At 40.4% G+C, this 15,570-nt stretch overlaps 1 protein-coding gene across 14 annotated transcripts in view; it reads left to right on the top strand.

The window, feature by feature from the left end:
• The window catches only part of ZFHX3 (zinc finger homeobox 3), a 395,772-nt gene that overhangs the window by 182,824 nt on the left and 197,378 nt on the right, over positions 1-15,570 (top strand). Inside the window, exon 1 of one of the 14 annotated variants that reach the window (XM_083452373.1) lies at positions 8,549-8,616. The exons of the other annotated variants lie outside the window; for them this stretch is intronic. The gene's annotated coding sequence lies outside the window, so the exon portion shown is untranslated. Of the gene's footprint in view, positions 1-8,548; positions 8,617-15,570 lie in introns of those variants that run through there. 14 annotated transcript variants of the gene reach the window in all.

The following is a 15,570-nucleotide window of genomic DNA, read 5'->3' as shown; positions in this document are numbered from 1 at the left end:
AAAAGGTCTTCAAGAGATGCCTGAAAAACAGCAGTGAGAATCCCTGCTAAACCTTTGCTAGAAGAGTATTCCACAGTATGGGGCCAGCAACATTACATGCCTGACTTCAAGCTGAAGCCAGTTGGGCTTCTGAAGCATCCAGATTTTGCAAAGAATTCTGAGGTAATTTTACTTGGCCTTGTGTCTACCATCTTTCTATAATCTTTTAATGTCATAACTTGTACCAGAAGTTGCAATCACATCCCTTCTCCCTCCTACCGAAATATAAGTGTATGAAAGAGTTTTCAGAACATCTCTTCATTTTTCTTGAATTACAAAAGTCCTATTCAGTTAGTAGCTTAGGTGATAGCTGTTGCATGAGGGGCATAGTAAGTCTGTGCTCCCTAGTCCTGCCCTCACTATTTCATCCCCTGCTGGCTCCACCATGTTGAGTGGGGAGCCTGTTCCACATGCCAGATTTAGGACTCTAATGTGGGCATGCAGAATAGGCTCCCCATTTCAGAGTTACAATTTCCAGACAGGTTTAACAATCAATCTCTCTTCACATGGAACTCTGGGAATTCTAGCTCTGGGGGGGGGGGGGAATAGGGGCCTCTGAACAACTCTCAGCACAACTCTCTTAAACTACAGCTCCCAAAATTCTTTGGGGAAGCCATGAATGCTTAAATAGGTATTATAGCACTTTAAATGTACGGTGTGAATGTGTCCCAAGACTACATTCCTAAACACTTTTTCTGGGACTAGCAGTAAATTATATGGACTTCAGTAACATTGACTTTAAAGTATAAATTGTGTCCAATGGAGCTTATTTGTAGTTTAATAGATTAATTTATGAATAGATAATCTAGTATTTTTTCTGTTTGGGGCGAGGGAATGGCAATCTGAAGGACATTTTTTATTCTTGATTTTATACATGTTGCTTTTTTATAAGCTTGCTTTCAATTTTAATGTATATTTTATAGTCTTTGTAAACCACTTATATGTTTTATTTACAGTTAAGTGGTATACAGATCTTGTTAAATAAATACATAAGCGAATTTCCATTGTTTCTCCAAAACAAGTCCTGCCTGACAGATCTCATTTCCTTTTTTGATAGTTACAAGTTTGGTGGATCAGGGGAATGCTGTGGACATATGCTTTTTACAAGGTGCCCCATGATATTCCTGTGGAGAAGCTGGATGAGGTTACTGTTAGGTGGATTTGTAGCTGGTTGACTGGTTGACTGACCAAACCCAAATAGTGCTCACTAATGGTTCCCTGTCATCCTGAAAAAAGTGATAAGTGGGGTACCACAGGGTTCTGTCCTTGGCCTGTTGTTGCTGAATGTCTTCATAAACAACTTGGATGCTCATCCAATTTGCAGATGGCACCAAACTGGGAGGGGTAGATAATGCCACAGAAGACAGAATCAGGATTCAAAATGACCTTAACAGGTTGGAGAACTGGGCCCAAACTAATAAATGAATTTCAATAGGGACAAATGTAAGGTTCTACACTTAGGCAGAAAGAACCAACTGCACAAATATAGGATGGGGGACACCTGTCTTGTATATGTGAAAAGGATCTAGGCGTCTTAGTAGACCACAAATGTAACATGAATCAACAGTGTGATGCAGCAGCAAAGAAAGCTAATACTAGGCTGCATCAATAGAAGTCTAGTGTCCAGATCAAGGGAAGTCAGACCACACCTCGAATATTGTGTCCAGTTCTAGGCACCACAGTTTAAGAAGGATATTGACAAGCTGGAATGTGTGCAGAGGAGGGTGACCAAGATGAAAACCAAGTCTGGAAACCAAGTCTGGAAACCAAGTCTTATGAGGAATGGCTGAGGGAGTTCAGTATGTTTAGTCTGGAAAAGAAGAGAATGAGAGAAGGGCTGTCACATGTAAGATGGAGCAAGCTTGATTTTTGATGCTCCAGAGGGTATGACTCCAACCAATAGATTCAAGTTACAAGAAAGGAGATTCTGATTAAACATCAGGAAGAATTTTCTGACTGTACCTTTCTAATAAAGGTATAGGAGTTGTTTGTACTATTGTTGCTTGGGAGCGGGCAGTTGGCAACCCTAGATCAAGGACCAGTGGATCCCTATCTATGATGGATTTGGAGAAGGGAGGATGATTTTTCATAGTGGCAGGCCCCCTTCTGCAAGGGTTTGCCCAGAAATAATCCTGATAGATGCACCACAGGCTAATTCTGGCCCCAAACCTTATGGGCTATCTGACTGTTTGGGAGGTTTACTAATGTTACTTGACAACCATCCCTTAATCCCAGCACTAGAAATATTAAATGTAAGTATTAAAGGAGCTCAGAAGACAAAGAACTTAACAAAACTTTCTGGAACATTATTAGAACACAAAGGTGTAGCTTAGCATCTGTGGAGTTGCATGTGAGGCATTCAGATAAATTCCTTCTTAAAACCAATGAACTGTAAAATGGACTGAAAAGTCCATGTAGTTTGGAAAGTTTATTTGAGAAAAGTGATGTGGAAAAAAAACTGCCAATATCATAATGCCATTATACATACCTATTAGTGTGACCACACGGGCTTCTGTGTTCACTTCCAGTCACTGCACTTCAAAATGGATATCATAACACTGGGAAAGGGGCAACCAACATGACTGAATCCCCTATGAGGAAAGGTTACAATATTTGTGTTTAGAGAAAAGGCGAGCAAGTGGGGATATGATAAATTATGTGTAAAATTATGTATAGTGTGGAAAAAGTGGATACTGACTCAAGAAAGCTAGTAAAGGCTGTGGCACAACTCTGCCCTTTTAAATTTATTTATTTAAAATCATTTATCTACCACTTGGTGTGCCAAAGCCCAGTCTGTCACTTTTGTATTGCCTGGTGTCTCTAGTCTTCCTGCACATCCAGGTGAAAAAGCCAGGTTTCCTCTCTGAGACACACTCTCTGATACTATCTTGCCTGAGAGGGGTGCAAATCCAGCAAAGCTTGCATTGTAGTAAGTGGCAGCCCTCCTCCCATTTGTCCAAACGGTCTTAGTGTTGCTTCCTGAAGTACATGGCCATTTACCATTGGCTGGGCTTAGCAATCTGTCACTCAAAGCCAACTGCGGAAAAAAGCTTATAAATCATCATTTATTTGTATGCTACCTTTCCATAGTAAATTATGCTCATGGCAGCTCACATCAAAATGGTTTACATAATTCACCAAGAGTTACAAAACATAAAAAATTAAATAGTTATATAAAAATGAACTAATGAAAGCATCTCATATTAATAATGAAACAATAAAATTAAAGAATCCACTGATAATTCATAAGAAGGTCTGACAATAAAAATACAAGAACATAACCCAGATGAACAGCAAAAAACCAAAAACAAAACAAAATACATTTCCAAAACCAACTCAAATTTTGGCAAAATAAATGCAAGCAGATAATAAGGGGTACAAAATATTAATAAATGCGGAGCACATCTCTGAAAACATAAGACTAACAATAATATTTTTAAACATATATTGGAAGCAGGAAACCATCTAAGGAGGTACGGTAGTTGGACTGTTGGATGACAAGTGAATTAAATATGTGCTTAAGAAGGATGATACTTGTGCCTGAGTTCTTCAGGAACAGAATCTGAAAAACTGAGGCAAATAGTGGTGACAATAGATGAAATTCTAAGCCTTACTGTCAAATTAAAATTTTAAAAATCACTGGATCTGCATGGTATCCATCCATTCATTGGGAATTGTAGCTCTGTGGGGATCTCCTAACAATTCTTAGCACTTTTCACAAGAAATTAACAAAGAGCAACCATGATCACACCACCATCGTCAGCCCAAAAAACCCAGTTATGGTTTATTCTTTGTTTGCATCATACTACCTCTTGTGGCAGAGATCAAGCATGGGAGAAGGTGTGTTTACCAAGAGCTGGAGAAGAGCAGCTCATCTATGAGCCATCAAAACAGTATTCCATGGAAAAATCCTTGTCTTTGGCTGTACCTGAACCTTTGAGGGGAGGCGTTCATCCTTTTCCTGGGTAGCTCATAGTTTTCTTGCTTGTGGGTGTCAATTTAAATGTATTTTATTGTTTTGTTTTTAAAAAACAGATCTCACTTTCTTCCAAAAAAGAAATGAAAAAGGCAGAATCTCTGGAAAATAAGTAATGTTACATTGGTACATGTCCTATAACTACCTTTGGTTAGGCAGTCTGGGGCCCAATTTGATTAAAATGATGATTGCACGTAGGATATATTGAAATCACAGATAGTTGCTTGGTTTAATTTAGAATGTAGAAACACAATGTATCTGACTGTGAGTACACTGCGTGCCACTGAATTCTAGACATTTTCATGTCATGTCCTTCTGGCTTATCTCAATGGTTGTATAGTCAATGTAAGGTGAATATATGTGATGAGAAGCTGAAGCCTTTGTGATGTGGGTGGATGACCACCTGTTAAAAAAATGTATTAATTGATTATGGGTTGCTGACAGGTTATTCCTGTTCTTTTCCTCTTTCCTTGTCAATCTAGGAATTATTTATTATTTACATTGTGGTTATAAATTTCTAAAAAAAAGTTTTTAAAAAGAAAAGATTTTGAAGGTTCCTGGGAAACATTTAGTAGTGCAGCAAGGAGAGTTGTTCCTGATACATAGATGGTTCTGCAAAAAATAATTTCCATTTACGTCTTTGGGAATGAAGCACATATAGCTGAGTGCTAAAGCAGCTCCTTTGCATGCAGAGGTCCCCAGGTTCAACATCCTCATTGTCATCTCTAGTTTAAAAAGGGATTAGGTAGCAGGCTGTGGAAATTACCATTCTGGGTAGCCACTGCAAGTCAGAGTAGACAGACAGACCTGTTATAAGGCAGTGTCTTTATATGAAAGGAAGTGCTATCAAGTGACCTTTTAAAAAAAGAAAAACTGATAGGAATGGCTATCAGATAAACTTACAGACTTCTGCAGATGTGCGTGGAACCTTGAGATTTATTTACAGAGTTTACTGCATTATAGCATTGACTCTTCAGATTTTTATTTTTTTTATAGTGATGCATGGATGAATATCTAAACTGCACATAACTTTTTTCTCAAGGTTGACAGCCTTTCACAGTACGCAGGAAACAGACAGATATATATTTCAATTGACACTTTAGGCATTAGATGTATTTGCCACTACATCTTTCATGTTGCTGGAAAGAGTTCAGGCCTGGGAGTTCAGCTTATTGACTCCTGCAGAGACTCTTAGTGGCCTATGAGAATTCTGGAGCAGCCTTTCCCCTCATCTTCCCAAGGGCTACCTAAAGGCCTGAGAGCCTTAGGGAATATAAAGAGAGTTGACATCCAGGCAAGGGAGTGTTTGCTACAATTTCTTGAAGAGACCAACAGTGGCCAAAGGAAAACTGGACAAGAGTTGTGAGGGAGTTTCCAGGGAGCACAAATGCCCGTACCCTGGAATCCTAAGGAGAGTTGAAATCCAGAAAATTTCTGCCTTGGAAGCAGATTAAGAAACAATTAGTTGACCTACTCCTGAGACAAATTTGAGTTGGGTGAGGACTCAAATAGGTGTTGTTATTAGAACCTCCAAAAGATTGCTACTGTATCAGTAATGTGATAGTCCACCACCACACATGCCTAAACTGCACTGTTGCTTGTCTTGGGACAGGATGAGAGGCGGCATCTATGGGTGCTTCTGCATAACATGGGGTTGTATAGTCATTCAGCTCAAGCACAGGGAGGAAGGTAGGCAGCTGTAGGACCAACAGGAAATGTATTTTTCTGTTATGCAATGGCCAGTGTAACTGGATATTTTCATGTTCTGTATGGCACCTGCTTTCTCTAGAATACTTCCTCAGATTCTTGTTACAGTGTCAAGTCAGAATTGCAGCCAGCTTTTGTTTGAAAGCACGTCAAAGTGAAAGTAGATAAATAGTTATTGCTCTGGCAGGAAGGTAAACAGCGTTTCTGTGCGCTGCTCTGATTCGCCAGAAGCGGCTTAGTCATGCTGGCCACATGACCCGGAAGCTGTACGCCGGCTCCCTCTGCCAATAAAGCGAGATGAGCGCCGCAACCCCAGAGTCGGTCACAACTGGACCTAATGGTCAGCGGTCCTTTTACCTTTTTAAAGTATTTTAAACTTTCATTAGAAAATAATATTTGGAATAGATTCCCTTTCTTCGTTGTTTAGTCGTTTAGTCGTGTCTGACTTCGTGACCCCATGGACCAGAGCACGCCAGGCACTCCTGTCTTCCACTGCCTCCTGCAGTTTGGTCAAACTCATGCTGGTAGCTTTGAGAACACTGTCCAACCATCTCGTTTTCTGTCGCCCCTTCTCCTTGTGCCCTCAATCTTTCCCAACATCAGGGTCTTTTCCAGGGAGTCTTCTCTTCTCATGAGGTGGCCAAAGTATTGGAGCCTCAGCTTCACGATCTCTCCTTCCAGTGAGCACTCAGGGCTGATTTCCTTAAGAATGGATAGGTTTGATCTTCTTGCAGGCCATGGGACTCTCAAGAGTCTCCTCCAGCACCATAATTCAAAAGCATCACTTCTTTGGCAATCAGCCAGCTCTCACTTCCATAGCTTTAACTATACGGACCTTTGTTAGCCAGGTGATGTCTCTGCTTTTTAAGATGCTGTCTAGGTTTGTCATTGCTTTTCTCCCAAGAAGCAGGCGTCTTTTAATTTCGTGACTGCTGCCCCTTTCTTACTCCACCCTAAAACTTATCATGCACTCCCAGGTGTGAATGTGAATAAGATTAATTAATTAATTAATTAATTAATTAATTGTTATTTACTTATGACATTAGTTTCCTGCTATGCGGTACCCAAAATATTCCTGACACAGCACATATGGAAGGCATTGAGGCATTGCTACTGGCAGGTGTAAGTTGCCCATGACTCACTTCCATAAAGCAGCATGCTCAACATGCAAACCTGGTAGACCTTCATCTTGGTATTGGTTGTTAGCATCACATTCTCCCATACCCTTTTGGAGAGGCAAGCCATTGCTATAGCTGCCTTACCAATATGATTGTACAGCTCAGAATCAATGAAAAGGTTGCTGGTTATGGTGGAGCCCAGATAGACAAAACCACCTACCACCTCAAGCATGTGGCAGGCACCAGGCCTGTTGGCAGACCAAGTCTGTGTTATAAAGATGTCTGCAAATGTGACATGTAGGTTGGCAGCATTAAACCCGCCGTGTGGGAATCCCTTGCAATTGACAGCAGTGCCTGGAGACAGACAGGTTATGTATCCACAGCCGTGATCAGAGGAAAAATGACCGCAGGGAGGAGCTCAGAGAAAATAAAGGCCATGGTACATCTGTAACAGCAAAACTGGATGCCTTCATATGCCCAACTGCAATAAAATATGTCTTTCCTGTATTGGTCTCTACAGCCACAGCAGGCACTGTAACTCTCAGACGGTTTGACTTTACTCCCAATGGCACACTCATCTGTTATCTCTTGGGCAGATGGATGCCAATATACATGCATCATAGATAACATAAGGTTAACTAGGCAACTTACAATGAATAAGTACAAAAGCAATTTAAATAAAAAATGAGACATAAAACCATAACACCCAAAGGAACATAAATAAATACAACAAACAACACCTCACCACACATCCCAGAATATTTAAAAAATTGAACTTGCATGTCAACCAGAGCTCTTCCCATATCCAGATACTGTTTCACCTCCCTCTGTGTTATGCTTGCGAAAAGGTGGGGAAATTTCTATAAGTTGTTGTCTGTAAACTCTTCATGAGTAAAAAATGAGAGATGCTGGAGCTGTAGACAGTTCACTAAGTTTTGCTGACTAATGGATCAGCAAACTTGGGAGAAAATCAAAATTATTTGCGAACAACTTAACTTGAAGTCTACATAGAGAATAGTTAAAAGATGTCAAAACCAAACAGTTAGCATCATAAAATAAAAGTAGATACTACAAGCTGCGGCATGTCACAGCTTTCAGGTAGCACAGCTCTGCAAAAGCACAAAAGGCCTTCAGTATCAGGTAATGAGGTGCAGCTAGTTACATTTAAGAAAGAACACCAAGACCTACTTGAGAACTCCGCCCTTTCTTCCCAGGGCAGTTGGGATTTAAAGCCGCTATTCAGAAAAGTGTTAGGAATTTTGGGAGCAGTATACAAAACACTGCTTTTTCCCATAGCTGGGGTGGGGGAGGGGAAAGGCTTCCTTGTCTGTTCCCTTCCTCCTCCCAAAAGCTCCCATCAGTGAAAGAGAAACAAAAAACCATATCAGGCCAAAACAAGCTTGAGCACCATGAGAAATCAAGGCTACCAGAATGGCATTTGACACTGTCAGGCTGCAGCTGAAGAACAAGGGAAACGTTTTCGTACGACTGTCACTGACCCACAGGCCCTCACTCCTAACCTTGCTCTCCCACATATGTTTCTCATTTCCTTGCTTATAGCTGGCCCAAGCTAATGATCTGTGTTTTGGCAGCCATCCCATGCTTGGCATACTGCCTGCCTTGTTCTCATTGTCCCAGCTACTTACAAAACCTCTGCCCCACCCTCTCTCTCTGCAGCCCATGCCTTTTCTGCACAGCTACCATCTTGAATGCTGTCTCTGCCACCCAAACATATCCCATCAGTAACAGCCTGAAGAAATTGCCCATGGGTGAGGGGTGAGTTAAACACAAAAACAGTGGAAATCCAAACAAATCAGCTCAGCAGAGTCTTGCTGCTATAAATACTGAGGAACACAGGCTATTTTGAGGGATGGTGGCATGGGAAAGTTCTGTCTGGAATCTCAGATCTAGCAGAGGAGACAGTTATTTCCAGTGGACATGGGAAGAGGGACTAACTACTCAGAGTAAGATGGGAGAGGGCATCAAACTTCCTGACTGAAATAGGAATCCAATATGATAACAGATATGATTTCTGTCTCCATAATCAATGAAAGGCTGACAGGGATTAGGTGTTTAACTTTCAACTTTTAGGTAACAAGGCAAGAAGCAAATAATTAAGCTTCAGTCCCTCATTATTAGTAGATCTTTCTATCAAACCAAACAGATTTCTCATATGACTGCCCCTGTAATTTGTCATGCACTATTATGGTGTGAGCCATTATTGACTGATGGTCCTGGGCTGATATCAAGCAATGCAAGGCATAGCACAATTCCCTTTCATGTGCAGTACAAAATGTTAGTGTGGGTGCAAAATGTCCCCACTCACATTTTAGGTGGTTAAGAAGATTCTCTTGGTTGCTCATGTGTGCTTGTATATGGACGGGGATCTTCATTTCATGGGCCACATTATTGCTTTCCAAGATCTGTACCCCCTGCTTTATAGCCATTAGGTCCTGTTCATGTATTAGAGAATAAACGAGGGGATTATTGATAAAAATGCTTGGTAGAATAAGTTCAGGAATATGAAAGACCATATTCCCTCATGTGAACCTACCTGGGTTTTGAGATACAGTATTCAGGGGAAGCCCATGTGCCTTCTCAGTGGTTACTCCCAGACTTTGAAACTCCCTCTCTAAAAAAGCTAGACTGGCTCCCTCCTTGCTGTTCTTCCACTGGCAAGTGAAGTCTTTCTTGTTCCAACAGGGAATTGACTGCTTTTAATGAGAATTGACTGCTTTTAATGAGAGGGCTTGTGCTGTTTTTATTGTAATTATTGGTATGTTTTAAACAGATTTTATGTATGCCTGTAGTTTCTATCAATGTTTAATTGTGTTTTAATTATTGATGTTTTTAGCAGTTCCTGTTTTTATCTGTAAGTCACCTTGAGCCCCATCAGGGGGAAATGGTGGGAAATACATACATACATTGCCTTTTTCTAAAAAAAATGTTTAGGGGTACTCTAATTTTCCTACTCATATTGAAATACTGCCCCTCAATGGGGCCAAACTTATATTCACAAAATGTTTAGGGGTATGCGTACCCCTACGTCCCCAAAGAAAAAAAGCACTTCATGCATACATGCATAGATACAAAAAACAAACAAACAAACAAACAAACAAACAAACAAAACCATTATTGTCCACATCAAGGCTATGTGTAGCTCCTCCACCCAGCCTGGTCTTTGATAGTTCAGTCAGCAGGTTGTCAGTATTAAGAAATAATGAATCCTCTGAAGATGTTTTTAAGGCGACCTTCATACTGAGTGTTCTGGGTGCAACAGTAACCATGGATATATTTATTTAGGCATTTATGCCCCATCTTTTATCCAAAAGGGTTCTCAGAGACTTACAAGCATGACCTAAATCTGTGATAAGATGGTCCCTGCCCTCAGGCTCACATGCTATACAGACATGACACAAAAGGGAAAAGTGATGAGAGGGAGAAGGGAAAAGCAGGCTCAAGCACAAGTTCTTAAAGTGCTAAAAATATGATGCCTGTTCTGGAGGTTGCAAAGTTTTAAACTGCATCCTAACATGTAGAGATGGAGTATATGTCATCTTTTTCATTTCTACATGTTATTCTGCTGTTAAGGACACAATTGCTGGGTAGTTTAAAAGTTGGGAACCAAAACTGGACTTATGGCAGGAAAAATGCAGATTTCAAACCCAGAACTGGCATCTACATGGTTAAAATATCATCACATTTCATCCATCTTAAATTTCCCATAAACATTCAGCAAAGCAATTTCACTCAATCACACGTATTAACTACTTAAATTCTCCTCTCCAAGGATGTGGATTGTTATTTTATGCCAAATGTGCTGTAATTAAGTTTGACATAAGCACATGGATTAAATATGTGGTTTGGGGGACAAATGGCAGATTTTTTTCTTTCTCTCTCTGTTGTTATGGCCATATGGAGAATGCAACCAGATAATGGATAGATTTCCAAATATCTCTTTCTTGTTATTTTTTTGTATAATAATTGAAAAGGCTCATGTTAATGCAGGGGTTGTAGCAGTTCGAGGACCAATTATTTTGAGGTGATTAAAAAAGAGGAGAAATAAGATAGGCTTTTCCATCTTACTCAGGAGCACCTTGATAGATGATTTATATATTGCAAGCTTCTGCTACTTAATAATAATAATAATAAATTTTTATTTATACCCCACCCTCCCCGGCCAGGGCCAGGCTCAGGGCAGCTAACACCAAATATGAATTACAATAAAACGTGATAGAAGAAACAACAAACAAACAAACAAACAAACAAACAAACAATTAAAATACGGCTTAAAATACAGCTTAAAATGTAGCCTCATTTTAGTAGTAGTACTTAAGGTAGGCGATCTCTGTCATAGCAGTGGCAGGGAGAATTTTGACTAGGTACACATTGCTTTGTGCAGGTATTTAGTAAAACTGAATAACTTCACCATATAGAACACTCCATTTTACATAGAGTCATTCAGGGCACAGGAATAAGTGAACATACCCTGCCCTTTTATTTGGCTACTGAGATGCCATTTTTATTCCAGGGCCAGCCATGTTATCAGTTTCTGCAATAGGGGGTAGTCCTCCATTACATTGCACCTATCAAGTCAACTACCCTGGCCAAAGACAGATGTTCCTTTATGTTTGGTGCTGGGAAGACAAGGAAATGTGTAGTGGCCAGAAGGCAGGCATCGCTGCAGAAAGATGCTTTTAAGAGATGCTGAGATTCCACAATGGGTAGGGAATGCGGCAGAATATGGGCAAAAAGGAACTAACATGGAGATCAGGGTTAATAGCAGGAGTTGTGTGTGCCTCTGGATGGCTGCCTGATAAGGGCCTGCAGGAGTAGGAATTTAATAGGTTCCAAACAGCTGAGGTCAGCTTTGTGCTGTAACCCCAGGTAACATCACCAATGGTAATATCACCAGTAGAGGAGGGTCCAGGTAAAAGAGCCTTTTTGTGCATTTCTTAATTGTAGGGATCTGCCTCTCACCACTTACTATGCCATGTGCCAATTTGCAGAGATATCTCAGTACTTTGAAATGAACTTTGTTGCTGTATGTCAATAAATTAAATCTTGATTCAGAGAAGCAAGTTGGATTAGGAGAAACATCACATCTCTTCAGCCCTAGAGTTTTGTGACTTAATACATTCTCTATTAACCTATAGACCTTGAGCTGCTTTTATAACCACCACTATAGGCAGGGAAGGAGCCCTGGCAGTGTTCGCTATTTTTACATTTGCTCTTGTCTACCTGTCCTCAATCTCCTTCTGCATATTTCCAGATATCCTATTCTTATTAGTTATTGGTTCCCCTTTTTTCATAACTAAATACTGGCAAAATGTCTGAAACAGAGCAGATACGGTGTAACTTCAATTCCTCACAGCAACAGCATACCATTTCTGCCAGTATAATAATAATAATAATAATAATAATAATAATAATAATAATAATAATAATAGGTTTCTTCAGCCACTCTGGGCGGTTTAAAGGGCTCATCCAACTAAGGGCTCATCCATACTTCCACTTGTCCTGTGCCTAGAAAGTGTGGCTCCAAGTGGTTTGACCTGCACTTTCTAGGCATGGGTCCAAGCAGTTTTCTCCTTGCCCTGCTCCCTTCCCCAGAGAAAACCAACCTTTTAGTCCTAAATTGGAGCAAACGTCCATTTGTACTCAGTTTGAAAATTTTCTGAGTCGTGTGTCTTCCCCTTTCCTCTGGCCTAAGCATGTATAGCAGGCATGTCCAACAGATAGATCATGATATACTGGTAGATCACTGGACGTCTGCGGTAGATCACTGGCTCCCCCCAAAGAAGCTGAAGAACTGTGTCTCCCCTAAAAAAAGCTCAACATTTTACCTCCTCCCTGAAAAAACTCAATAACTTTAACCCGAACCCCCCAAAAGGGGGTAGATCACTGCCAGTTTTTAACTCTGTGAGTAGATCACAGTCTCTTGGAAGTTGGCCACCCCTGATGTATAGGTTATGGTAGCCATTCCACAGGCATAGCTGTGGTGTAATCCCCCTCTCCCCTTGTGGTAATGGGTGTATATAAGATTTCCCTGACAGTGATTGCTCTTGGCTAACACACACCAACTTGGCAGCAATGAGAAACTCTGGGATGGCATTTAGATATCAACATTGCAGTCCTATCTGTCATAAACAGACAAAATATGATTTCCCAAATTCTACTGGGTTTTGAACTATATTTATTGGTGAACAGAAGATACAAAAAATAAATAGTAATGATTTGTTTAGGAAATGGTTTAATCACATGGAAGACATGGACAGAAAAGATTAACATTCAACAGGCTATTCTGGAAGAAAGATTGTCTAAGTCACTGGGTGAATGGAGAAGTCTATTCCATGGGGAGAGCTAGGAGTTAGCTTGGGAAAGTTTATGGCCATCCTCTGTGCCACTATGAATAGCCTTCTGCCACTGCCCTGAACATTCCTTCGTCTGTCCTAAGCTATATGGGAGCTCTACTGGATAGGCAGAGCTCTTGTGAATGCAAGTACTACACAGTCAGTGTTGCTACTGTGCCTAATAAAATGGGCAAGGAAAATGAGATGCTGCATCATCAAATCCGTGTGTTGAGTCTGAGATACCAAACACATTTTCCTCATTCGCATTTGGAAAACCTGTTTCTCTCCCAGCCTCATCAGATATCGTTACTCTTTTAAAATTATAACAATAATAGTACTACAACAGGGTTGTTAGTAAAAAGAAGCAAACCACATACTTAAAACTGAAAATGAACAAACTCATTTATTTTGATGTTAGTAACATTCTCTTAGGTTTGTGCACCTGGTTTCTCTTACTCTTAAATTCAGTCCTTCATGCTGCTCACAAGGCTGGAGGGGCCAGGAATGCCCCATAGCACAGACTGACTAATAAGCTTTCTCAAAATTTGGGGGGTTGCCATGCATTTTTAGGAAAATAAACATTGCTGCTGTGTTTTGGCTGGTTACAGAGCTTTGCACTAATTGGCCTAAGTAACATGTACTGTAGGTAAAGGTTTTTTCTTTGTGTGAGGAAGAACCATTTATGCATTTTTGGATAGGGAAACATAAAACAATGATCAAAAATTGTTACCTTGTAATTTCTTGTCTGTGGATTTTATCCTGATGTGATAAATAGTTTTAATAGCTGGCTTGTGGAATGTTCTTATTTCTTGAACTTGGACACAGGTCAGAGTTTGTCTTGTATGTTGAAAACTGAATGTTCCAGACACAGCTGAATTTTGATTTATGTTGGTGGCAACTTTCTTATGTGTGGCTTGCTGTTGAGGGAATGATATGATTGCACTGTAAACTTTAGACATTGGTGCCAAAAAACATGAATTGATGAGTACATTTTTGTCCTGTCTTCTTAGTCCTTGCTCTGGTCATTGTGTCATTCTGGTCATTCCAGTCTCAGGGAGAATAGTTCTATTGGTCATTTGTAAGACTCAGCACTCAGGCAGTGCACATCTGCTCCATTTCTTCAAGAGGAAGCTGAGAGGGATGAGTAAGTTTCAAAAACATTTACAGCAGTCTAAAATCCAAATAGATCTAGTTATTTGCAGGGTTAATTTTCCAAGTGTCATAAAAAGTCTTGAACAGTGCTATTTTTCTAGAAAAAGAGGTGATGGAACTCACCATGAACATCTCCCTCATTCTCTTAGAATGGCAATGGCGCCCACCTGAGAGGTGCCAGAACTGAGTTCTGGTGAGTTCTTTTTTGGAAAAAAGTCTTGAAATGTTTTATATGCTCTTATAATATTTTCCTCTTAATGAATGAATATGTGAAGATAGATGCCTAACTCTCCAGGACAGATGGTTGTGTGTGGTACACTCTACAACGAGAATACTCTTCACCTCTTTAGTCACTTCCATTTTCTTCCTCTTCATGTAAAAAGGAAAGGTGAAAGGCTGGCATAGAGTATCAAAAGGTTGGATCCAGAGGTATCCTGCATGAATAGAAAAACAGTCTTACTGTCTTTGTCCAATTTCCCAAGCCTGCTGCAGCTCCCGCACCCTATTGCATTCAGAGGGAGTGTAGGAGATGCTGGAGTGTGGGGGTGGAAGAGGAGTCAGGAAAGCATCATACCACAGAACTCGGCTTAAACAATCTTCTCTGAATCCAATATAGCAAATCCAAGGGTGTTCCCCAAATGTTTTTTTTCTGAGGAGTGGATTGCTTGCAGGGATCTAGAAAGACCTGAGTTGCCTTTTTGCAAAGCTGTTTTTTGCTTATTGTTTGGAGCCAGACCTTCATTTCCAAAATGGTTTGAAAGACGCCAGATTTGCCTATGACAGGACTCCAAGTTAGTGTAGTCCAACTAGCTTGCTGCAACAAATCTCACAAACCAAGCTCCCCTATAATCTTCTTTGAGAACTGCATTTGATGTGACCTTACCAAGCCTGTGGCCAGACAAGATCTTTGAACATCTCCTCAGAACTACCATGATAAGCTCTTTGATTACCCAGCTCAACTGGATCCCCAACCCCCACCCTCCTCCTCAGCACATCCCTTCTTCATGCACAGGCAGCTTTTAGGGGTAGACCTGCCTCCGCCCCTTTTCATTTTCCTACAGTGTTCTAAATCTCAAGACACAGTTAACCCAAATCCAGATTTATTTAGGATTTATCTACTTTATTAATTCCTGTTGTGTTGTGCAAAAGTGCTGAAGGATTCAGATTGCCTATGAAATTAAAGAGAGCTTTTCCAAAATGAAGCATAATTTTAAAAACATTGTTG

Source organism: Podarcis tiliguerta, assembly GCF_965153285.1.
Source record: "Podarcis tiliguerta genome assembly, chromosome: 8".
Taxonomy (NCBI): Eukaryota; Metazoa; Chordata; class Lepidosauria; order Squamata; family Lacertidae; genus Podarcis; species Podarcis tiliguerta.
The sequence above is the reverse complement of the archived record's forward strand: the minus strand, read 5'-3'. Positions and strand labels throughout refer to the sequence as shown.